Raw genomic sequence first — 24,876 nt, forward strand, 5'->3', positions numbered from 1 at the left:
CACTTCTACTTTTTCAGCACAGAAAATGCATTTGCTGACCCAGTGTCCATCCTTTGTGGCACCAAAAGTGTCAGTGTGAACCGTGGACCGCAGCTCAAAGAAGGGATCATAGTGTCAGCAGTGAGACCCCCTGCTGCCTCCCTGCCCACCCACAGCTCAAAGAGAGGGGTCATAGTGTCAGCAGTGAGACCCCCTGCTGCCTCCCTGCCCACCCACAGCTCAAAGAGAGGGGTCATAGTGTCAGCAGTGAGACCCCCTGCTGCCTCCCTGCCCACCCACAGCTCAAAGAGAGGGGTCATAGTGTCAGCAGTGAGAGCCCCCTGCTGCCTCCCTGCCCACCCACAGCTCAAAGAGAGGGGTCATAGTGTCAGCAGTGAGAGCCCCCTGCTGCCTCCCTGCCCACCCACAGCTGAAAGAGAGGGGTCATAGTGTCAGCAGTGAGACCCCCTGCTGCCTCCCTGCCCACCCACAGCTGAAAGAGAGGGGTCATAGTGTCAGCAGTGAGAGCTCCCAGCTGCCTCCCTGCCCACCCACAGCTCAAAGAGAGGGGTCATAGTGTCAGCAGTGAGACCCCCTGCTGCCTCCCTGCCCACCCACAGCTCAAAGAGAGGGGTCATAGTGTCAGCAGTGAGACCCCCTGCTGCCTCCCTGCCCACCCACAGCTCAAAGAGAGGGGTCATAGTGTCAGCAGTGAGAGCCCCCTGCTGCCTCCCTGCCCACCCACAGCTCAAAGAGAGGGGTCATAGTGTCAGCAGTGAGAGCTCCCAGCTGCCTCCCTGCCCACCCACAGCTCAAAGAGAGGAGTCATAGTGTCAGCAGTGAGAGCCCCCTGCTGCCTCCCTGCCCACCCACAGCTGAAAGAGAGGGGTCATAGTGTCAGCAGTGAGACCCCCTGCTGCCTCCCTGCCCACCCACAGCTCAAAGAGAGGGGTCATAGTGTCAGCAGTGAGAGCTCCCAGCTGCCTCCCTGCCCACCCACAGCTCAAAGAGAGGGGTCATAGTGTCAGCAGTGAGACCCCCTGCTGCCTCCCTGCCCACCCACAGCTCAAAGAGAGGGGTCATAGTGTCAGCAGTGAGACCCCCTGCTGCCTCCCTGCCCACCCACAGCTCAAAGAGAGGGGTCATAGTGTCAGCAGTGAGAGCCCCCTGCTGCCTCCCTGCCCACCCACAGCTCTCTCAGTCGGAGATTTAAATGACATATCTTCCCTTAAGCCAACACTAGGCCTAGGGCTCTGCAGGGAACAGCTCCACCGAGGCTGCCAGACTTCCTTCTCAATGGTAAAAAAAAAATGTAAATGTAAATGTAGTGCTTGTATCACCCCCGAAGGGGTCTCAAGGCGCTGTACACATACCGCTGTGGAACCCTTCCTGGCCTTTCCCTGTGAAGTGCCTACTTCTTGGCACCCCCAAGGTGAAGCCAGGCATCCAAGCGCTGCTGGGGCCGTTGTGGAGATTAAGAAAGCTATTGCCCAGAGTTGCAGAGTGGGACTCCATGGTTAGAATAGGCACCGAGGCGAGAATTATCAGGTCTGGGGAAATTGAGCCCAAGACCCACCGAGGCGGGAATTGAACCCTGGTCCGGGCTAGACCTCTGCATCAGGGTCTGCCGCTCTAACCATTGAGCCACACTTCTCTGAAGAAAGACAGATTCAGTTCAGGGGCAGGTCTTTCACTTTGTGGGCCCCATGAGAGGACCTCATCCCATTGTGGGCATGGTGTGGCCAGTACTTTGGGATGGCAGCTGGAATACATGGCCATGAAAAGTAAGAAGTGATGGTGAATGGTGTCAGAAATGTGTCATTGGACAGCACTGCAGCTGAGCTCAGACAGAATATACCTGGTACCCTATAACGAATATTGTTTGCTACATCGCATGCTTTTACACCGCTTTCCGTAACAGCACGGTCATTACAACGACCCGTTACTACAACACAGTGCCATTACATCGCAAGTCATTAGATCGACGTGCACTAGATGGCGCTGCAACATTAGGAATAGTATAATTCACTATTCCAACTCCACCCTGCGCAACAGTAGGGAAGGTGTTGGAGCGCCATCTAGTGCAAGTCGATCTAATGACTTGCGATGTAATGGTATCGCGTTGTAACAATAGGTCGTTGTAACAACCGCGTTGTTACGGAACGTGATGTAACAACTGCGTTGTAGAGGTTGAATATAGCATGCTACAACGCATGCTTTTACATCGCTTTCCGTAACAGCGCGGTCATTACAACGACCCGTTGTTACAGCGCAGTGCCATTACATCGCACGTCATTAGATCGACTTGCACTAGATGGCGCTCCAACATTAGGAATAGTATACTTCACTCTTCCAACTCCACCCTGCGCAACAGTAGGGAAGGTGTTGGAGCGCCATCTAGTGCAAGTCGATCTAATGACTTGCGATGTAATGGCATCGCGTTGTAACAATAGGTCGTTGTAACAACCGCGTTGTTACGGAACGTGATGTAACAACTGCGTTGTAGAGGTTGTTTCAAGAGTATTTGGTAACTGGAATGTAACTCCACTACTAATTGTTTCAGCCCAGGTCCTCAATAATCTTAAAATATCACATTATATTTCATATAGCAGTAGGTAAGTCCTTATCAGAGGCTGCCAGAAAAATCTACCCTCTATAGTCGCATGTTATGTTTTAACATAACATAATGTGTATTTGTAAAGCGTACATTCACCCAAGGGTATCTTGGCTCTGAATAGCAGATGTCTGTTGTTGCCCAACTCAATGGTATTCGTTTTATCGACCTCAGAAGGACGAAATGCCTCTACCTTGGATTCAACCTGCTTTAGCAGCAGGAGGTACACATGTATAATTCACTCCAGCTGTGCAAGACTGTGCTGCAGGCAGCTTCACAGGGTCCTGGACACAGACTGCCCTCCTACCAGAGGGAGAATAAAGCACCTCCCCTTTGAAGGACCCGTCCAGTCCAGAGATTAAAAACTGTTTTCTTCACCCAGTCCCCCTCTCTAACCATCACCAACAGGCCTTTCAGAAAGTTCGTTGTTGTGAGCATGCACACTTTTGACACAAGTTACTGGTAAAGAGAGCTACTGTGTCAGAGCCTGGTGAGATGGCACACTCAGTGCAGGGGTCACTTTATGAAATGCCCTGAGCAAGGATTTGGTGACATTTTGGCCAAAGATGGATTTTTTTTACAGATGCCATCATTGTGGGTAATGGCAAGATTGCAAACTCTTGGTAGTCAGGGGCACTGCCTTACCTGTGGTGGGCAGCCTTAGCACATAGTGCCCTGACCTCTGCATTGAGCCAGCAGAGAGTACCATTGTGAGAAGTTGGCCTGGCATATGCTATCACCTATTCTAATGGACACCTTGCACCAGTCCAAACGACCCTTGTTGATGGTTGGTTAAAGACAGCCTTAATAGAAAGCTATCCTAGTGGTAGCTGTGGAGCGCAGCCTTCAGGCTAAGTCTTGGACAAATGTAAAGCAGCTTGTTTTACCAGTCTATAATCTCGTGAATGACCAAATGAAAGGAGAACCAAACCAGGTATATATATAACATATATGTATTTATTCTAAACACATCCCTCTAGCCCCTTTAGGAGGCTAGAGGCAAAAGTACATTCAGTAAACTTAACAACACACAGTAAATGAGCACAATATACGTTGAGCCCTAGGGGCGTACCAAACCATATATTAGGAGAGTGGTATAAGAACCACGACTTGTATAGACACAAGGTCTAGAGCCTTTAGAACCGCTGGGGCCACCAGGAACCACCCAAGGTAGTGACACAGGGGACCCACGGGGATACGTGCCATGTGTGAACACAGCCGCAAATCACCATTAACTGCTATGGGGAAGTCTCGGTTAGAATTTTAAAGAAAAAGGACACTTAGAAGAGGACTTGGAGCAAAACCCCTTTAGAACTAGGAGGTTCTAGAGTCAACACCTACGGGAGCACCAGAGTACTCGAGTTACCTCACCCAGGGAAGCTGGGCACATAGGTGTCTTTTCGTGTCAGGTTTCGTTGTTTTCAATGGTGATCTGCTGCAAAGTGCTGCTGGCATCTAAGAGGAAAGTGCCCGGGGTGATCCAAGCCTGGATCAGAGATGTGAAGAACCTGAAAGCAGAGGGGACAGAGTCTGGGTCACTTGCCAGTGACCAGGAGAACGATAGGCGGATTCCCACAGATGTCGGGTGATTTGAGGTGAAGAAGATGAAACTTGACTCTTCAGCCACGAGGCCCCAGAGATGTTGACGGTGACCAGGAGCTGGATTGGAGCTGTCCCACAAAGGATGTTGGGTGCTGTGGTGTCCATACCCAGATTCGACCCAACAAGCCTTGGCAACCGCAACCCACGCAGAAAGCAGAGATAGGCTTTGGGGCAGATCAGCAAGGTCTGAATGACTCACCACTGGGTAGGAAGTCACAGCACATCTGGAGCAACCAGGGAAGCCCAAAGAAAATGAAATGAGAGTTACCTTCAATGGGGACCCATCAGTCAACGGACCAGGGATCGCGAAGGTGCCTCGACCGGAAATGCAAGAAGCGGGCCCAAGGAACACTCGTGGAGTGTAGGCCCACAATCTTCAGTACAGATGATGCTCGGGCTTGGGCTATAAGTAACCCAAAGTACAACTTCAGGAAAGCTCAGGAAGTCAATGCACTTAGCAAATGTGCACGGTATCCAGGGTTCCGGTTTCACGTCACTCGTGAGGGCTGAGGGTCTCAGCTGTGCTGGGGACTCAGGTCGGCCTTAGAGAAGTCTGGAAACTCTCTCCCTGGGCTGCAGGTCCTTCAGAGTCTGGTGGGAGCTTCGAAGACCGGCAAATGCTTAATTTGTGCTTGTCTGAACAGGGGAGTCACTCCTTGACCCCAAGGGAGATTCTTCTGTCCTCTAATCTTTAGGAGAGCATCGAAGTTCCAGGATTCAGTTTCTGAGTTTCATCCAGGTATAATCTAAAGTCCTGTTGCCAGGGGTCCCTTACTTATACTAAGAAAAGGGGTTGGACAATCTCTGGGGACCCACCTATGGGAGGGTCTGGAAAGAGGGGTACCTATGCCCTTGATACCGAAGGTACCATATACTAGGGACTCACACGGGTACCCCAGTAACCAAACTGGAGTGTACCTAAAGTAAATTGAATCAATTTAGAGAGGAAAGCAGATGGGCTTAGCCTGAAGGCTGCTCTCCACAGCTACCACTAGGATAGCTTTCTATTAAGGTTGTCTTTAACCTACCATCGATAAGGGTCATTTGGACTGGTGCATGGTGCCCACTAGAATAGTGGACAGCATATGCCAGGCAAGCTTCTCACATTTGTGACAGTGGTGGTATTCCAGCTTCCCATTGTTTTACCAGATAATCTCAAGTGATTGATCATTTCAAAACCACTAAAGGTAGTAGAGGCACATATATTACAAGCTTAAATACAGTAAGTTCTACTGAACTTAGAGTTGTGTGTTAAGGGCTTAGCACACCCTTTCTACAACTTAAGAGAGGTTAGTAGGTAACAACTAGAGTAGGTAGGTGCATACACCACACCCCACTAGTAATGTATTCAAGGCCAGGAACTATTGGGTCCCTTTCAGATGTCAGTCAAGTACAGGCATCCAAGTATGACCCATTCCCTTTTCTAGAGATAAGGGCTCTGTGTACTATGAGGAAATTGAAGACAGGCAAAACTGCCAACTCCCAAAGCCTCATAGAGGTGTTACTGCTAGATGACCTTAGAAATGCTTCAGAGCCTGAAAGGGTAGGCAGTGGGGTGGGAACAGCAGAGGGAGAAGAGCCCAGTGGTACAAACCACCAGGACTCAGACTCTGATGCTGACCAGGAAGGTGATAATGACCTTGACCTGGACCATGCAGCTCCTACTGGAAATGAGGATGAAGGCCAGCCAGGCCCTATCTTTGTTCCTCCAGGAAGAGTTGGGTGTGTGCCTAGAAGGCCAAGATCTCCTTCACAGGAATCTAACCATTCTGACACATCTGTAGGGACCTCTGTCTCTTCTCATTGGAGGGACACCTCCCAGGAGAAGAGAAAAAGACAGATGAGGCTTCAAGAAGCCCAACTGAGAATAAGGAGACAGCAAGTAGCCTTAGAAAGGGAGTGACTAGAGCTTGAAAAAGCTAGAAAAAAGATGGGACTAGAGTCCCATGGTGGCAGCAACTTCCCTAGTGGTAGAGAAAGATCTCATGACCATAGGAATTTAAACAATATTGTCCCTCCCTACCAGAGTGGTGATGGCATCCACAAATGGATAACTGCCCTGGAAAGGGCCTACACAGTTCAGAAGGTCCCCCAGGATCAATGGACAGCTACCTTGTGGCTCTCCTTTGCAGACAAAGGTAGAGACTGACTCATCACTGTAAGAGAGGAGGATGCTGATGATTATACAGGCCTGAAGAGTGCTCTGATTGAAGGGTTTGGCCCAAGCACTGAACAATACAGAATAAAGTTCAGAGATATCCAAAAGACTCAGACTCAGGACTGGGTTGACTTTGTTGATTGTGCTACTAAGGCTCTGGAGGACTAGTTACTGGGCAGTAAAGTGTGTGATTATATAGGAATATACAACTTGATTATGAGGAAGCAGATCCTTCATAACTGTCAGAATCAGCTGTTGCATCAGCACCTGGTAAACTCTGATCTGACCTCTCCCCAAGAATTGGGAAAGAAGGCGGACAAATGGGTCAGACCAGGGTGAAGCAGAAGGTACAGAACCAAGGTGGTGACCAGAAGAAGCAAGATCCTAATAAGGGTGGGGAGAAGGGTAAAGACCTGAAGTCTTACAAAGCCCCCAAAAATCTTCTAATGGTGGGGATTCCCAATCTTCCAAAAAGGAAGGCCATAAGAAACCATGGTGTCAAGTTTGTAAAAACAACAGCCATTGGAATAGTGACTGCAATAGGTCCAAATACTCAACTCCAGCCACCATTGCCCCTAAGGCAACTGTTCCCCCTAGTTCAGCTCCAAGTGGTGGTACTCAGAATAAGGGTGTAGTATGGTTAACCCTGGGTTCTGAGATGGACTCTGGCCTAGTCAGAGTTCCAACTCAGGCTGCCCTGATCTGTGATGGAGGCATGAATATGTCCTCCTTTGTGAGTCCCAGTAACTTGGGCAAATACAGAGTGCAGCCTTTGATGAATGGAAAAGATGCTTTGGCATTCAGGGATACAGGGTCAAATGTCACAATGGTGACACAAGACCTTGTGGACCCTGGACAAATCATACTTGGTGAACTTTACCAAGTGACCATTGCTAGCAATGTCAGGACCAACCATGCCCTGGCAGTTGTTAATTTCTCCTGGGGAGGGGTAACTGGCCTCAAGAAAGTTGTGGTAAGTGCAGACCTCCCTGTTGAATGCTTGCTTGGCAATGATTTAGAAACTTCAGCCTGGTCTGAAGTGGAGCTCAGGACTAGGCCTGGGTGGTAAATTCCGTTCCGCTAGTTGAATTTGGGTAATTTCGCTTTCCGCGGAGAACGCGAAATTGACCAAAATTTAGCGTTCCGCGAGTTCGCCAAATTTTTGCTTGTTCGCGTTTTCAAAATGCGTGTTCACAAGATATTACTCCCTGAGCACGCAAACAGCGATTGCAAACAGTAAAAAAGCATCGCAAGCAAGCAAATCCGCGTATTCGCGGAATTTCTGCTTGTTCGGAGAGATTTTTACCATTTCGCTGAGATTTGCATAACGCGATTACGCAAATTCCGCCCACCCCTAAATGCAGAAATGTTAGGAATCTCTGCACATGTGTTTGCTGTGACTAGGTCACAGGCCAAAATGTCTAAAACTGAACAGGCCCTGGATTCTGGAATAATGGACCAGGTGCCTTCCACGAAAAGGAGTAGTAGGGCTAAGGCAGTAACTTTCCCCTTAACTCAGAGTGAAGATCAGTCTCCTGAGGGTGATGATTGTGCTCCTGAAGAAGAAACTTTTCCAGATGAGCTTGAGCCTGATCAGGTTGAGTTCTTGTCGACAGGGGGGCCTTCCAGGGCAGAACTGAGTCAGGAGCAGCTGAGTTGCCCTTTTCTTGAACACCTCAGACAGCAAGCTGCTGCTGAGGATGCTGGGAATGCTAGTGGCACCCATAAGATTTATTGGGATGATAGACTCCTATACTCAGAGAATAGAGACCCCAATCCTGGTACAGCCAGGAAGTTGGTTATGCCTTTGAAATTCAGGACTTCCTATGGAGACTAGCCCATGATATTCCTTTAGCAGGTCACCTGGGGCAAAACCAGACTTGGTACAGAATTGTTGCTCACTTTCATTGGCCCCACATGTCTGAAGACACAAAGGAGTTTTGTCATTCCTACGTCACCTGTCAAGTCAGTGGTAAGGCAGGTGGTACAACAAAGGCCCCCCTACTACCACTACCTGTGGTGGTGTTCCCTTTGAGAGGGTAGGGATTGACATTGTTGGTTTCATTGATACTCAAGACAGCCTCTGGGCACAGATTTATCCTGGTGGTGGTGGACCATGCTACTAGGTAACCAGAGGCAATTCCCCTTAGGACCGCTACAGCGCCTGTGGTGGCAAGAATCCTCTTGGGAGTGTTCTCAAGAGTGGGTTTCCCTAAGGAGGTAGTTTCTGACAGAGATGCAACCTTTATGTCCAGTTACTTGACTGCAATGTGGAAGGAGTGTGGAATGAATTACAAATTCACCACACCCTATCACCCGCTGGAGAACCGGGCCTTATGGGCCGGGCGGCGCAGGGCACGCTTTAATCCCCGAGTTTACCTGCCTTGTAAAAAACAGATACACGAGACACTCCGTTGAGCGTGGAAGCCAGGTTTATTAGCTGCAGCTAAGCATAGTTATCCCAGAAGTTACACACGAGGTGGGTTCTAAGGAGACTGGCACTTCAATCCGTGGCGCTCAGTCTTTTATAGCAACATTTCTACAACATCTAACTCCTTACACTTACAAAACGAACCAATGAGACAAGCTATCAGGTGTCTCAAATACGCCCCTCTCTCAGACCCTGTGTGCTATCCCTACCACCAAATTAATCAGTGATAGCATCAACAATCCCCTCTTGCAGGTGGCAGGACATATTCGTGTGCCTCAAAGGATAGTTGTGTAATCAGAGAATACAAGGAGAGAATAGTGAAGGCCAGTCGGATAAGATAATATAAGGAAAGAATGGGAGAAGGCAAATAGTCGGTCCAGACAGGGATCAATCGAGCCAGACATGGATTAGCGAGCTCAGCCAGACCCTGACATCAGGTTTCGTAAACAAGAGTAATGGAGTTACTTTTTAACTGAAAGGACACGTAGCAGCTGGAAAAGCAAAAACACATTGTTCGCCGTGCTGCCTGAGTGAGGGCAACACAAAATGGCGACGAACCACAAAATGGCGGCTAAATACGGGACGAAGTCAGAAATCAAAGAACCTCAGACCCTCCTTTTGCCATTACTCAGGCAAAACACCAGGGACTCAAGTCAATCTCAGTCAATATCAATGGCCATGAGGTCATCAAGCAGTTGCTGTAGCATCATTCTAATATTCTCTGTTTTCTGTGACACAGGTTTCGGGACACACATAGTGGCACAAAGACCAAAAATGGCAGGTCCACACTGCACACAGAGACAACAGAAAAAAATGATAGCCAAAATCATTCCAAGGAAAGTTAGTATTTTCCATCCCCACGTGGACAGTAGTCCCCAAAACCATCCCATCACAGACCAATCTCCTGTGTCCTGGTGTATGGACTCAGAGATGATATGTAACTTGGAGATAGCTTGGTATACTGTAGGGGCATTATCAGGAATGTAAACACAGCAACTGGACCCGATCAATTTACAGACTCCTGCACGATCTGCAAGGATAATATCTAGAACTATCCAATTTTGCAACATCATAAGACGATCCGCCTGAAGTTCGGCTGTCAGATTACTCAGGGCTCCAGAGGTTACATTTATGGTAGCCTCAACAGCACAAACTAATTGTCTGATGTCTCTGCTATTGGCCATTGGGCCCCAGAAAGGAAGCAACCCTTTAATAAAGTCATCTCCCTCTTGTCCTGCTGTGTCTTTTGAATCAATAACTCCCCTACCATATTGCTTCCGAAAATGACCTGAAGGGGCAGTATATGTTGGAGGAAGAAGAAAAGCCACAAAACAAGTCCCTGGAAAGTAGGTAGGAAGCCATGTATAGGCTCCATCATGGCAGATAAAATATGTGCCTTGTGATGGCACTAGTGGTGAGGGAATCTGAGGTGTATAGATATAAGTATGAGAACAGACACTCTTTTACTGTTGATTTTTAAGATTCTGGCCATTAATTTGTAAGCAGAAATTACCTCAATGAGGTACAGTCCAAATTGGTGGGGAGCTCCTTCGCTTAGCCTTATCCGTCAGGCTAGTAACATAGCAAGTTATATTCCAGCCATCGTATGTTTTTTTCTCATCCACGGGAATCTTACTAATCTGAGCAATTTTAGCCATAGCCACTATTCCCTTTATCAAAGAACTGTGACTGAAGTCTGCTCCACCACCATATGGACTACCAGGAGGATACCGTAGCTGATACTGATAGATATTAGAGAACATTGCCAAATAGGCCCAAGCGGAGCCTTCATAGGAGAATGGAAAGACTAAATACGGCATACCTCTCTCTGTATTGTGTTGGTGCTGATGCAATAACTGAATAAATGAATTATTGAAATATTCTGTTCTCCTAATCTGTTTGTGTTCTGAGATTGTATAAAAACGATGTTTGGAGGCAGTAGGAGAATAAATAATAATAATAAATGAATTATTGAAATATTCTGTTCTCCTAATCTGTTCGTGTTCTGAGATTGTATAAAACCGATGTGTGGAGGCAGTAGGAGGAAAAGTTAAAGAGACAGATGTTGGAACAGGTGCTTGCTGCTTAATATAAACAACCCAGCTTACACAGGCTAATGAAATACATAAACATATTAAAATACATAAAACTATACCATATGGACTAACCATCAGTCCTTTACATTTTCTTTTTATCTTTACATTATTATCATTATTTCCCACTTTAGTATCCATTACTCAAAAGCGTTGCTCACGATAATCTTCCTAGATCACTTAGCTGTGGTTGTTAGCCGTCCTAAGACACTGCAAGTCCTGCAGACCTATGTCACTACTCAGGTCACAGCTTAAGACTCCTACCGTGACCCTGCAACTTGATGGATAGTGGAAGAAAAAACATTAATGTCTCTCAAAAAGTATAACCAGAAAAATAGAGAAAAGAAAAAAAATTTCAATTGTTCTTTATTACTCTTGACCGTAAATTATATCGAGTCTTATTAGGGATCGTTTGGTCATTAAACAGAGCTTCTGGATTCGCTCTGTTCAAACGCAAATGTAATGGCACGGCTTCTTGTAACACGTCGTCGTCTTCTTTCTCAGAGTTCCTTTGGTCCGGGCGTGCACTACTGAACGGTACAAATCTAGGTACTTTTTCACTTTCGCTGTCGCTCACGCCCTTACGAATCCATTGATCAAAAGGTAAGGGCAAAGGTACCCTTTTGCAATGCACGCCGTGAACCCAGTTCTTTTTCCCAACGACTTTCACTGCCATACGTGTTGTTAACAAAACTTGCCGCGGCGGACCCCCACGAGGCTCCAGATTCTTTTTTGGCTGGAAGTTCTTCACGCAGACCCAGTCTCCAGGTTGAATGGAGTGACCTGGATCTGCGGAGGCCTCCGGCAAAGCGTTTTAAACCTATTGATGAAGAACACGTAATTTAGTGGTGAGGTCATGCAAATAGTCAATCAACATTGAATATGGGATGTCAGAGTACTTTTTAGGTCGAGGGACTCCCCAGAAATTAGCTGGGCACCCGAAAACGACCTCATATGGACTAAGACCTAAACGAGAATGCATAGTAGTTCTCGTGGACAAGAGTGCCAATGGCAAGGCATCTGACCAAGCGAGACCTGTGCTAGCCTGAATTTTTGCCAATTTGAGCTTGAGGGTACCATTATAGCACTCCACCAAACCTGCTGACTGAGGGTGGTTTGCCGCATGGAATTTCTGCCTAATACCCAGACCTGTACACACTTTCTGCATGATCTGACCTACGAATTCACTCCCATTGTCAGACCAGACAATGAGCGGCAAACCAAACCTCAGGAAAAACTCCTTCAAAAGAACTTTGGCAGTAGACAAAGCAGTATTGTCCTTTAGGGGCTAGGCTTCTATCCATCTGGAAAAGGCACACACCACCACCAAAACATACTTGAGGTTATTACAACGATCCATATGAATATAATCGATTTGTAATACCTCGAAAGGATGCGTAGGAGGAGCAAAATCACCTGCTGGAGTTGGGGTTCCCTTTCCTGGATTATGCATTAAACAAACAATGCAATGCTTCACTACATTTTCTGCACATTTAGGAATTCCTTCAATTTGCCATACTGGAGCCAGAAGTTTACATATGCCTTTTCACTGATATGGGCTGGACCATGCGCCATAGTAACTACAGGTAGTACATAGGCGTCTGGTAACAGCCATCGCTGATGTTCTGACAATTCCGTCCAACACCCAGTCGCGTCCAACATCCCCGTACTTTCTCTCCACTTACTCAATTCTTTCTCAGTAGCCTCTTCTTGAATCATTCTCACACTTTCTATTGTGTCTTCACACATTCCTCCTTCTCTAACCCATCTTGCAGGGCCTGCAACATACATGCGACTTGTAACATCTCTCACTGTCTCCTTTGCTATTTCATCTGCAAAAGCATTCCCGCGACCCACATCATCAGTAATCTTCTTATGAGCGCTACACTTGATTATTGCTATTTGTGGAGGCAAAGCAAGTGATTTGAGAAGGTCAGTCACCAACTGACCATGCTGTATTTTAGTCCCATGGGAGGTAAAGAATCCTCTTTCCTTCCACAAACGCCCGAAACTATGGGCCACACCGAAAGCATATTGGCTATCAGTGTAAACGTTCACTCTCTTTCCTTTTGCCAACACACATGCTCTCATCAAAGCAATTAATTCAGCTGCTTGGGCTGAATTATTTGCAATGCGCGCTGTCTCTACTACCGTATGTAAAGTAGTAACAGCGTAAGCTGCAGTCGTCTCACCATTTGGAAGCTTAAAACAAGACCCATCAACCCATAGGATCCCATCCGGATCCACAAGTTATGTATCTTTTAAATCTATTCTTCCTTTCGTTTCCTCCTCTGTTCGGAGAAAACAATCATGCTGTTCTTGAATGCCTTTCTCGTCTAGGATGGGCAACAATGTTGCTGGGGTCAAAGTATTACACCGCTTGATGTGTATATGGCTGACCAAGAGCGTCAGCTCATATCCAGACAAGCGAGCACTCGTGAGGTGTTGTGTTTTCGTTCTATTCAAAAGAGTATCTACTGCATGTGGTACCATAACAACAAGAGTGTTATCTAGTACCAATCCAGCAGATTGACGAATAGAAATCGCTGCCGCTGCTGTAGCTCTGAGACAACTAGGCAATGCCTTAGCTACTGGATCCAACGTAGCCGAAAAATAGGCACATGGCCGTTGTTTGTCACCAAATTGTTGCGTTAAAACTGACAACGCACAACCTTCTCTTTCATGAACGTAAAGTGTGAAAGGCTTACTGTAATCTGGAGTACCTAACACAGGAGCAGAACACAGGGCAGTACGTAAGTCAGAAAAACTCTTTTGGCATTCGTCAGTCCAAGGGAGAGGATGTGGCGTATCTTTCAACGTAAGTGCCAACAAAGGTTGAGCTAACAATGAAAAATTCGGAATCCACTGTCTACAATAAGAGGTTATGCCTAAAAAGGCACGCACCTCTCTTTATGTGGTTGGCTCAGACATTTGTGCTATCGCTTGAATTCGTTCTGGGGTCAACCGTCTTCCCTCCTTCGACAAGAGATGACCTAAATAGGTAACCCCTTGGCGGCAATATTGCAACTTAGAAGGGGACACCTTATGATGCAGGTCAGAAAAATGATGTAACAAAGAAACAGTCACATCCTTACCAACATCCTCCGAGTCGGCAGCAACCAACAAATCGTCGACGTACTGAATCAATGTGGCACCTGGAGGTAAAAAAAGCATCAAGCTGAGATTTCAAAGCCTGACTGTAAATGGAGGGACTTTCACAATAACCTTGAGGTGCACGCTTGAACCGAAAACTTCGGCCTCCGAGGGAGAAGCCAAAAATATCCATACTTTCCTCAGCAATAGGAATACTAAAGAAAGCATTCTTTAGATCGATAACAGAAAAGTTTGCAGCTGAAGCGGGTATCATAGTAAGCAAAGCAGTGATATCTGGGACAACAGGAAACTGGGGAACAACAATCTTGTTCACCTCCCGAAGATCGATCACAAAGCGATACACAGGAGGCTGAGAAGGATCAGTGCATTTAAGAACAGGTAAAACAGGACTGTTACAAACATTGCCTCTCGTTTCATCGACCACACCCTTTTGAACCAATTCATAGATAATAGCCAATAAAGCTCGTTCACCATCATTAGAAATCTTGTACTGTGGAATACGTGGCAACTTAACATCAGGCTTAATAGTAACCACATAAGGAGGAATCTGCAGCAGACCAACATCATTAGGACCTGTAGCCCAAAATGTAGCAGGAAGAGATTGCAACTCAGGTGGAAATCTATCTGTCGATAAGTATGTGGGAGAAACCAATTTCCTACCCAAAGTAAGATGTACACCAGAGGGGGAACAATACAACGTTGCATTAAGACGTTTCAATAGATCCAAACCCAACAAATTTTCTCCACAACCAGTCGTTAGAATAAGCGGAGCTTCCAAATCGTAAGGACCAATCGAAAGAGGCAAAGTACAAGAAACTGGGTTAGCAACTGGGGCGCCAGAAAATCCTACAGAAACGTTTGTTAAGCCAGACCGGCTGTACTCATAGTACGGCCCGCGGGCCAGTTGCGGCCCGCCAGACCTTCCCTTGCGGCCCCTTGCGGCCCCCATTAAAAACAACAACAGTCAGGGACTCGGCTATTCCTGCTGTTGTAATTCCTCGGGGGCGCATTTGCCAGGAAAAGGTCAAAGGGGCATGTGCAGACAAATAGTGTCTCACATGCTCACCCCAGCGCCGGTAGAAGCAGTGTGTGCCCAGCTGAAACGGAGCCGAGATTCACAGGCCCCTGGCACTAATTGCAGCATCCTCGCCTCTGAAAGCAGTAAGTTAAGCCAATGCCATCATTGTTATTGCTGGCCCCATATTTTGTGGTTTTCTGTTGCAAAACTCCCTGTTCATGCACCGACACAAAAAGTAAAGATATCCTTTGTGGTTTTCGAGGGGGCGTAAAGTTGGGCAGAGATATGTATGTATTTATCTTCGATTCATTGCGAGTGGTTAGGTTTTACATATTAATTTAGGTGAACTTGACAGTAGATGGCGCTGTTGCTGCTATCTGTGACCAATTTATCATCAGCTGAAATTGACTTTTTATGTGATTTAGTTCTCCCCGAGACAACAGGTAGGGGTTTTTAGTGGGCCAGGTGCTTCAAAGCAGGTGCTGAGACGATAGCTATTGGGGCTCCATTTTTGCCTTCAGGGTGAAAAAATATAAATATCAACTCAGCAGCAACTACTGCTCAGAAAGCCTTTGTCAGTTCAAATCGACTGTTTTCATTCTTTCAGTCTCATCATTTCAGACCTCAAGCGTTTTCAATATTATATATAACAAAGCCATAGTTTTTGTATATTTATCTTATGCAACTAACAACCACTTGGGTCTCCATTTTCGGTCCCTTAGGTAAATCTCAATTCAACAGCAGCACAAAGCCTTTGATGTAATTCCAAATAGCCTCGTTTAAGTTTGTTCACAGTTTCATCATTCAGAACTGAAGCATTTTCAATGTTCTATATTATATACAACAAAGTCAGAGTTGTTGCTTATTTATCTTATGCAACTAACTATCAGGGTCTCCATTTTCTCCCTCATAGTGAACACAAAAAAATCTTATCTCAGTTAGCATCATTGCACAAAGATTTTTATGTAATTTCAAATATACTAGTTTTAGTTATTTCACTGTCTCATCTTTTCAGAGCTGAAGCATTTTCAATATTATAATTTTTATATACAACAAAGCCATAGTTGTTGCTTATTTATCTTATGCAACTAACAACCATTGGCAAAGCCAATAGTCCCGACTTGTTGCAGGTATAATGTTACTGGTTGTATCTGATACATCATGACAAACAGCAAAATACCAGTAGGGTGGCACACGATGCTAAGCACAGATTTTTTTTACATGTTTTTAAGCCATGCCCTTAATTTTATCGGTCATGGCCCTTTTAGAGAACCCCCAGGTTTTTCATCCCACTTAAAGACCTGTACCCAGGCGATCCGTGTCAGTTATGTGTATACATCGCCCGAGTTCGATCTAAAAATCTATGTTTAGGTTTTGTTGCGTGTCTGTTTATAGTAGAGAAATACTGCTATTTAAAGAGAGCGCGAGACTGACTGAGACTGACTGACTGAGAGAGAGACTGAGAAAGAGAGAGAGACTGACAGAGAGAGACTGACTGACAGAGGGAGAGAGACTGACTGACAGAGTGAGAGAGAGACTGACTGAAAGAGAGAGAGACTGACTGAGGGAGAGAGAGAGAGACGGACTATGAGAGACAGAGAGACAGACTGACACAGAAAGACTGACTGACAGAAAGAGAGGCTGACTGAGAGAGAGGCTGACTATAAGAGAGAGCCTGACTGACTGACTGAGAGAGACTGACTGACTGAGACTGACAGAGAGAGACTGACAGTGAGTGACTGAGAGAGTGACTGTGACTGAGAGAGTGACTGACTGAGAGAGTGACTGTCAAGACTGAGAGACTGTCTGACAGAGATACTTACTGACAGAGAGAGAGAGATGGACTGAGGGAGAGAGACTGACAGAGAGAGACAGAGAGAGAGAGACGGAGAGAGATGGGTTGAGAGAGAGATAGAGAGAGACTGACAGAGAGGGAGAGAGACAGAGAGAGAGAGAGACAGATAGAGAGAGAGAGAGAGAGAGAGAGAGAGAAACTGACAGACGGAGAGACTGACTGGCTGAGAGAGAGTCTGACTGACGGAGAGAGAGAGAGACTGGTTGACAGAGAGAGAGAGTCTGTGATGGAATTGGGGTCAAAGTGTGTATGAAGCTGCGCAATGCCTCTTAAGATTGCTATTGTCTGCTTAAAAATGTATTGTCAAAATGTGCTCTTTGTAGTTACATCTGCTTTTGAAATACAGCATTGCATAATGTTCTGAAAATGTTTTTTTTTTAACTCTAGCCCCGCCCCCCCCACTGACCCCGCCCCTTCTGGTGCGGCCCTCGGCCACAAACCACACTGTAATTTTGGCCCCGACAGAAAGTTTGTGAGTACCCATGAGCCAGACAAAGGTGCCCCAGGGAGTTTCGGATGAATGATAGAACTTCTCATTGCACCAGTATCCAAAAGAAATGGCTCTGCAACACCCAAAGCAACTACTTCAACATAAGGTCCATTCTGATCCACTGGAACTGATACGACTCCCTTACTTTGTCCATGGCTGTCCTAACTAGAATGAAAATCCAGAACCTCACTCTCAACACAGTAATCATCATTGTAATAATGTGCAGACTGAGTATTCTGCTGATCAAAATAATTCAAAGAATTCTGAGGGGGAAAGGAACGCTGTCCCTGAGGCAATGCACCTCGCCCTCTACCTCTAGGTACTGATCGAAAACCTCCACGGCCTCGCTGCCCTGGAAATCCACCATTACGCTGCAATAAAACCGGACAGCTATTCTTAAAATGGCCTTCCTCTTTACAATAGGCACACTGATTAGGACCAAGCAAAGGTCGTGGAACAAAAGGTTCAGGTTTCTGTAGCAACCTCTGAAGCTGGGGAGGTTGTTGAAACTGACGCTGGCCAGAACGAGGGGGATAAGCCTGCTGAAGAAGAACTTTTGTTTTTAAATCTTTAGTTTTCTTCTCAGCCTTATATTTCTCTTCTTTCTCCCTATTCTCATAATACTGAGCAGTGGCCAATATCTGTGCAGACGAAGAAACAGCCCAAGAACTTTCTGAATCTTTCAACTTATGCGACAATTCCGGAAGTAAATTAAATACAAATGTATCCACAAATAATCGCTGTCCACCCTCAGTACTCATATCCTGACCACTATGATCGATAAATGTCTCCTCAAACCGAGTAAAGAAATCAGAGACACTCATCTTTCTTCTGCTTACACGCAGCTAACTTATCCCAGTTAACGCGTAAGGCAGTCATCATCATCTTCATTAAAGCGATGATTCTACCAGGCAACTGTGTAATCAAATCATCTGGTTTAGCACCACCCACTCGTGCTGCATCTGCGGTAGCTATAGCAGCCCAATCACCACCTAAATCTTGGTTGTGATCCTCTCTACGAATCCGAGCCCACAATGCTTGTGGAAATACATTCCCCATCAACATATCAATATCGGCCAGGTTCATAATACATGCATCAACAGTCTGAGACAGCTCTTTATAATATCCCACTGGATTTTTACGAGGGTCCGGTAGAGACTGCTTAAGTGCTAAAACTTCAGCTCGTTTCCAAGGGACATGTACCCATATACGCTGGAAATGAGCAGGGACACCTTGAACAGCGCCTGCTTGCGGAACTGCTTCTCTCCATACTGGAGGAACTTCTCTCATAGGATAATTCTTCGTTCTCTGTCTAACTGCAGGTTCAGGAATAGTCTGGGAAGAATACAAGGACCTTAAAGTAACAAGTGTCTTTATAGCACCCTCAACGTCAGGACCCACAATGAGTCCTTTATCAAACCTGTCCTGCATATCCAATAGACCCTGAGGAGTTAAATCCAACTCCATATCCTCCCATCCTTTAACAAGTGCGTCACGCATGACATTGAAAACGTATCTCTGCGTAGGCGCATTCCACTGGAGAAAGGTACTCAGTATATCGGGTACACTATACAGTGGACAATTCATCATCCATTTATGAGCGAGGGAGTCAAATACAACTTGTTCATCAGAATCTGGAATTTGACTACGAGATTGCCTTCGGGAAAAGCAGGAGTCCTATTAAACAGCCCAAAGAGGGGGAAGAAAAGACCAGAGACAGTGTCAACTAACCGAGTACGAATCAGGGAAGAAGTAGGGAGTAAAACTGGAGACGCAGTATTAAGCAAAGGAAAAGAAGAACTAGCCGATACAAGAGAAACTGAAGGCGAAGCAGACTGAGGTACAGAAGTTGGTGGCAAAGGAGGTGCAGGTGGCAATACAGGGAGAGGCAATTGCGTAGGAGCCGGAGCTCATGGCTGAACGACAGGTTGCTGCACAGGTGGCAATATTATAAGTGCATTAGCACCTGGCGCATAAGGCGGAGGTAATCTCAGTAAATGGGACATTAAGGGATCTTCGTCAAGATCCTTACGCTGTGGAGAAGTAGACAACACGGGATAGCACCTATCAATTGCCATACGATGTTGTCTATCTGAGACCTCAATTGCTCGATCAGTCTCATCGTCTTTGAACTGCTGGGCAGACTGTATAACCGTCATATCATTCGTTTTCCTATCTTTTTTTGTTTGTTTAATTTCTCTCTGTTTGGCTTCCTTACGCCAAAGGCCGAAAGAGTCAAACATTGCCGGCCGCGCTTCCAAATTATCTAATATATCGGACTCAAAGCTACCATTTTGTGGCCACCGCAGAACACCATCTTTCTTCGTGTATCGGATCCATGCCTCATTAAAGGCAATGGGGCCAACACCATGTTTGGAATAGAGCTCATAAGTGGGAGTTCCAACCGGAGGAATCGGATATGAATCCTCGAGCCGGGAATCCCTACGACAACAAAAACAACATAGTTTCCTAAATCTGCTAAAACCAGGCATCTTAAATTCACTAGTCCGTCTACCAACTTCAAGGAGTACAGATCAAAGAACACAGTCCAAACATACTTACCCCTTGGCTTCGGCTATTGCAACAGTCGAATAACAAAAGTAAAAAACAAAACAAAGAAGTGGGCGCTACCCACGAATACTTAACTAAATGGTCTTCTCACGCCAACAGAGGTCCGTCTAACGTCTCGTGATACCAGTCATCACCAAAGGGTCCAAGGCAGGGCGGTAGTCAGGGCAGCAGTCATCAGCAGCCGTCGGAAAGGAGTAGCTGCGCTGTAAAAAACCTTCGGTCCACTTCGACATACAGGGGTCGCTTGACGTGGCTCGCGAATCCTCCAGAATTTTTCTACGGGGCTTCTCACGACCCTCGGGCTGAACCGCTACCACTGAAACCGCCCCACGTTGGGCGCCAGTTGGAGAACCGGGCCTAAAGGGCCGGGCGGCACAGGGCACGCCTTAATCCCCGAGTTCACCTGCCTTGTAAAAAACAGAGACACAAGACACTCTGTTGAGCGTGGAAGCCAGGTTTATTAGCTGCAGCTAAGCACAGTTATCCCAGTAGTTACACACAAGGTGGGTTCTAAGGAGACTGGCACTTCAATCCATGGCGCATAGTCTTTTATAGCAACATTTCTACAACATCTCACTCCTTACACATACAAAACGAACCAATGAGAAAAGTTGGAAAACAAGCTATCAGGTGTCTCAAATACGCCCCTCTCTCAGACCCCGTGTGCTACCCCTCCCACCAAATTAATCAGTGATAGCATCAACAATCCCCTCTTGCAGTTGGCAGGACATATTCGTGTGCCTCAAAGGATAGTTGTGTGATCAGAGAATACAATGAGAGAATAGTGAAGGCCAGTCGCATAAGATAATATAAGGAAAGAATAAGAGAAGGCAAATAGTTGGTCGAGACAGAATCAATCGAGCCAGACATGGATTAGCAAGCTCAGCCAAACCCTGACATCAAATTTCGTAAACAAGAGCAATGGAGTTACTTTTTAACTGAAAAGACACGTAGCAGCTGGAAAAGTGAGGGCAACACAAAATGGCGACGAACCACAAAATGGCGGCTAAATACGGGACGAAGTCAGAAATCGAAGAACCTCACCACAATGCAATGGTTTAGTTGAAAGGTTCAACAAAACCTTAAAGGGTATGATCAAGGGTCTCCCAGAAAAGCTTAGACAAAGATGGGGCATCCTACTACCCTGCCTTTTATTTGCATAGAGGGAGGTTCCTCAGATGGGGGTTGGTTACAGCCCTTTTGAACTTCTGTTTGGGCATCCTGTAAGAGGCCCCTTGTGTTTAGTGAAGGAGGGATGAGAGTTACCTCTCAAACCCCCTAAACAAGACATAGTGGACTATGTACTTGGTCTCTGCTCCAGGATGGCCGAGTACATGAAAAAGGCAACAAAAAACCTTGAGGCTAGCCAGGAATTACAGAAAGCTTGGCATGACTAAAAGGCTGTGCTGACTGTTTACCAGCCAGGACAGAAAGTGTGGGTGTTGGGGCCTATGACCCCAGCAGCCCTCCAAGACAAGAGTAGTGCTCCCCATACAATTGCTGAACAGAAGGGAGAGGTTACCCATCTGGTAGACCTTGGAACTCAGAGGAGACCCACAGGGTGCTTCATGTCTACAGACTGAAACCATATGTTGACAGGGCAGACATATGGATGCTTGCTCATGGCTACTGATGAGGGACAGGAAGAAGAGAGTGATCCACTCCCTGGCCTGCTCTCAGATAACCCTGATGATGGGTCAGTAGATGGTGTAGCCTTGGCAGGCCAGCAGGCCTCACTGGCCAGCAGCAAACTGATTGCAGACAGGTGCTCAATCAATTCAGACATATGTTCTCTCTGACTCTAAGTCAGACTACCTGGTGCACTGGGGACAGCCTGCCTGTTAAAAATAAGATTTACAGGCAACCTGACCATGTCAGGGACTGTATAAGGACTGAAGAATTTGGGAGTTATTGAACCCTCAGATAGCGTTTGGGCTAGTCCACTTGTCTTGGTACATAAACCTCACACCCAGGGTGGTAAGAGAGAGATGAGGTTTGGTGTTGACCACGGGGGTCTCAATGCAGTCACTAGGACTGATACCCATCCAATCCCAAGAGCAGATGAGCTTATAGACATGTTGGCCTCAGTCAAATTTCTTAGCACATTTGATCTTACAGCTGGCTACTGACAGATCAGATTAACTGATGATGCAAAGCCAAAGACAGCCTTCTCAACCCCTGGAGGTCATTATCAATGTATGGTGATGCCCTTTGGTTTGAAGAATGCACCTGCCACTTTTCAAAGGTTGGTGAACAAAGTCATAACAGGGCTGTAAGACTATAGTGCAGCATATCTAGATGATATTGCTGTCTTTAGCTCCACCTGGGAGGATCACCTGCGCCACCTCAGAAATGTTTTGGAGGCCCTGCAAAAGGCAGGCCTAACTATCAAGGCTACTAAGTGCCAGATAGGGCAGAGTCAGGTTGTGTACCTGGGCCACCTTGTAGGTGGAGGCCAGGTTCAACCATTACAGAGCACAATCCAGACCATCATGGACTGGGTTGCTCCAACTACCCAGACTCAGGTCAGAGCTTTCTTGGGCCAGGCTGGATACTACAGGAGATTTGTCAAGGGGTATGGTTCCATCGTGACACCCCTGAATGACTTAACTTCTAAAAGAATGGCAAAGAAAGTTCAGTGGACAGTAAGCTGTCAAAAGGCGTTTGATGACCTGAAGCAGGCCATGTGCACTGCACCAATTCTGCAAAGTCCTAACCACTCCAAGGAATTCATTGTCTAAACAGATGCATCTGAGTTGGGGGTAAGAGCTGTGTTGTCACAATTGAATGATGAAGGTCAGGACCAGCCAGTAGCTTTTAGTAGCAGAAGGCTGACCCCTAGTGAGAAACGTTGGTCAGCTATTGAGAGGGAGGCCTTTGCTGTGGTTTGGGTTCTGAAGAAGCTCAGGCCATACTTGTTTGGCACTCACTTCACTGTTCAGAAAGACCATAAGCCCCTCTTATGGCTAAAACAGATGAAGGGGAAAAACCCTAAACGTTTGAGGTGGTCCATTTCCCAACAGGGGAAGGACCATACAGTGGAAAATAGACCTAGGAGTAACCATGCCAATGCAGATGGATTCTCCAGAGATTTCCACTTAGAACATGAAGACTCAACTGGTCAAGGTAAGTTTAATGTCCCTGTGGTTGGGGAGGGGGGGGGTTCGTAGAAGAGTAGGATCTGCTTACTATTTTGCTGGTGTTTCATTGTTTTTTTTACTTTAGTCTGGCTGGGGCCCTGCTATCCAGGGCACCAGCCTAGCTGCTTTCTCTCTAAATTGATTGCATGTACCTTAGGTACACTCCAGATTGGTTAATGGGGTATCCTTGTGAGTCCCTAGTATATGGTACTCCAGGTAATCAGGGTATAGGATTCCCCAGAGGCCTACCAGGGGCTGAAGCATGTATTATGCCACCCCTGGGAAACCTTCCAAAATTGCACCACAGGACTGCTACTGCAGCCTGGGTAAGGTGGTGCATGCACCCCTTACTAAGATATAGGTTACCTATATCTACCTATAATGACTGACACATTTAAGCCTATCCGTCACTCCTATGGCAGGCCTTATCAATCCTGAAAGCAGAGTGCTTGGTTTTGTGTGAGAGGGTGCCCATGCATGAGCTGGGCCCCTCTGCAGCTTTCGGAGTCTATTCTCTGAGGCTGTTCTGTGATGCAGCCAGCCCATATACTCTTAAGTGCATTATAACCTTGCAGTAAATGCTAACTTAGGAATGGCTGCATGGAAACATGTCATGTTTGGTGTCAAACACTTTGGAACCCTACCCCCCGCCAGTCTGAGCGGCGGGGGTAGAATTCTACCTTTCTAGAGGGAGAGTCATGTACACTCTGGTTTAACCGGTAATAGTTTAAAAGTGCCCTGGCATCACAAAATGGATGCTGCAGCCACAGACACGGGTCTGGCCTGCTGCTGCTGGACGAAACTCCGGCAGAGAAGGCTTGGACAATAGGTTTCCTATCACAGGGAGGTGTAACCACCTCCGGGACAGGCTTTGTGTATTGGAGCTGGGTGGGGCCACTGTGAGAGTGCTTTGTAGACAGCACTGGGGGCACATTTGGTGTCCCTGTGCATAGCCCAGTTCAAACCGGTTTCAGGGGCTACCAGCCCCTGATCTGACATGAAACTGGACAAAGGAAATGGGTGTAGCCACCCCTCTTTCCAAACCCATCATAGGTGGGTCTCCAGAATATGTCCAACCCCTTTTCTTAGTATAAGTGAGGGACCCCTGGCAACAGGACTTTAGATTACACCTGGACAAAACTGTGACATGTAATCCTGGAACTTTGATGCTCTACTAAAGACTAGAGGACGGAAGAATCTCCCTTGTGGTCAAGGAGTGACTCCCCTGTTCAAACAGGCCCCAACAAAGCATCTTGCCCGTCTGTATTTCCGAAGCTCCTGACAGACTCTGAAGTCTCTGTGAAACAGGATGAGTATTTCTAGACTTCTCAAAGGCTGAAACGAGATTACAGCAAAGCTGAGACCCGCAGCCCTCACGAGTGACATGGAACAGGAATACTCCAGACACCATTTGCTACTGTATCAACTTCCCGAGCTTTCCCGAAGTTGTGCTTTGGGTTACTTGTAGTCCAAGCCCCGATCACCATCTGCACTGAAGAATTTGGGCCTACACTCCACGAGTGTTCCGTGGGCCCGCTTCAGGCTCCTTCACAATCCCAGGTCCATGGACTAGTGGGTCCCCTCGAAGGTAACTCTACTTTTCCATGGGTTTCCCTGGTTGCTCCAGACATGCCCTGACTCCCTACCAAGTGGTGAGTCACTCAGACCTTGATGGTCTGCACCAAAGACAATCTCTGCTTTCTGTGTGGGTTGTTGTTCCCAAGGCTTGTTGGGTCCAATCCGGAAACCAACACCGCAGCAGTCGACATCCTTTGTGGGACAGCTCAATTCCAGAACCTAATCCTCGTGGG

Source organism: Lissotriton vulgaris, chromosome 4_1, assembly GCF_964263255.1.
Source record: "Lissotriton vulgaris chromosome 4_1, aLisVul1.2, whole genome shotgun sequence".
Classification (NCBI taxonomy): Eukaryota; Metazoa; Chordata; class Amphibia; order Caudata; family Salamandridae; genus Lissotriton; species Lissotriton vulgaris.